Raw genomic sequence first — 2248 nt, forward strand, 5'->3', positions numbered from 1 at the left:
ACATCCTTTCCGCAAATTTCGGATATTATATAGATTTATAATTATAGTATAGGCCTACCAAAGATTGTTCGTATACAATATGGTTCAATCGGTCCAAAATATGTCCGCAGTAAATATTTACAAAGAAACGCTACAGTTCCAAACAGTTTTTCGCTACAGATATGACGTGTTGCCTATGAAGGGTGCTGCTCTTAAGTTAAACTTAATGTGTTGTTTTCACTCGTGTGCTGTCTAGTCTAGATCTACGGAGGGTTATTGATAACGACACATAGTACTAGCATAGATATCTGCGTTTGTTGTGGCTGCGACCAATCAATCGTGGCTCGATTTTTTGGCATTTTTTGGTCCCCAAATCGGAGGATGAAAGTCAAATTTAAAAAAAGAAAGAAACAGAACCTCTTTACTTTTGACAGAAAGTTCACCTAGCTTCACTTCGTCTCTTTCTCACTTGTTGTCACCACGTTGATTTGTTGAATACGTTACAGTTACTTTTATTTTTCCCTCTTTGTGGTGTTTTATTTTGTTAGTGTGTATTTTTTCTTTCTTGTTATTGTTCTGATGTGTTGTTTTTCTATCAATTTGTTTATGGGGAAAAAAGGGGGGGGGGTATATAGTGTAACGTCATTTAATTTGATGTTCCTACCTTCATTAGATTCTAAATATATATATATATATATACATGTATAAATATATAGATTTAAATGTGTTATGTTAGAGCGTACGTTCCACGTAAACCGATCACATGTACTGACACTGGCAGGCCCCTTAAATGTGTGTGATTCCATAATTTACTTGTAATATCCTGTACTTTGTTTTAAAATTACGCACATTAAGTGTTAAAACAGCCAATCTTCTTCGGACAGGTGGACTCACGCCCTTATTTGTTAATTTTTGTGGTTGTTTATGGGCTGTTCTAATTTTGATTTCATTCTGTTGTGAAACCTTTCTTTTTCACGTTTATGTACATTTCACTAAAAATCTCTAGACTAGCCAGACTAGCTCTTGAAAATTGAAATAGATATATAGACCTAAAAATTTGCTCCTGTGTGTGTGTGTGTGTGTGTGTGTGTGTGTGTGTGTGTATGTGTGTGTGTGTGTGTGTGTGTGTGTGTGTGTGTGTGTGTGTGTGTGCATGTGCGTGTGTGAGTGTGTCTGTGTGTGATAGTAGAGTGTGTAAGTGGAGAGTGAGGAGCGTGCGTGTGTTTGTTTTTCGGGCTTTATTCAGTAACAGTTCAAAGTATACAAAAATAGAAACACAGGATCCATTCACTCCAGGGCTCATGAGTCGTTCCTCTCTTTCAGTTTCACTCATTGATTTAATTCCCGTGTTCTCTCCCGCGGCTCATCCCCGTCCGCATGACTTTCACACCCCACCCCCTCCCTCCGCCTCCAGGCACACACAAAGAAAATGTCACACATTCCCTTGCTCCCTGCGAACCATGGACAATAATATAGGCAAAACACTGCCTTAGCCGCTTTCCTTTCGTTCGTGAGCAGTGGACCAGGCCAGGGGGGTCGGTGTCGTCGTCTTGTAGTTGCTGTCGCTTGTGGATACACTCGTACATTCTTCCTTTCACTTGTTCTTTCACTCATACTGTCTCTCCATTCACAGCTCAGCTCGTCATACGTTCAAAATTGACCACTGATCATGTTTAGTTAATGGGTGTATAAGTTTGTGTGTGTACATGTGCATGATGGTGGTGGGTGTGTGGTGGGTATACTGAAGGTTGTCTGTAGGCGGGCTTGCCATGCGGTGTTCCTTCCCAATCCCAGACCAGAGGCAGAATCATTGAGGCCCTGCCCGCTCCTGGCCAGCCCCCACAAACTCCCACCAGGGATCTGTTATGTGATTATTACAACAGGCCCCCGCCGTCCGTCCCCCGACCACCTACTACTTATGTACACAGCTATCACCACTGTGCTATGGGTTATATAGTTTTCTGTTCATCATGTCTAATCATAAGAGATCAATTAGAACTGACGATCGTTGGCCGTGTATGTTTGGCCATTTGTTAATACTTGACAAGCTCAAAGTTTATATGAAAAGATATGGTCTAATATCCGCCTATTGATATCATTTTTTTCATGTTTATGTACATTTCACTACATTATTTTTGCTTACTTCCCTTTGTGATTGAATTGTTTACCTTGACTGGGAAAATGAAAGACATTGTGAGGGAATGGAGGGCGGGGGCGGAGGGTGGGGTGGATGTGTGTGTGTGTGTGTGTGTATGTATATGTGTGTGTG

The sequence above is a fragment of the Aplysia californica genome, unplaced genomic scaffold, assembly GCF_000002075.1.
Source record: "Aplysia californica isolate F4 #8 unplaced genomic scaffold, AplCal3.0 scaffold00905, whole genome shotgun sequence".
NCBI classification, from domain to species: Eukaryota; Metazoa; Mollusca; class Gastropoda; order Aplysiida; family Aplysiidae; genus Aplysia; species Aplysia californica.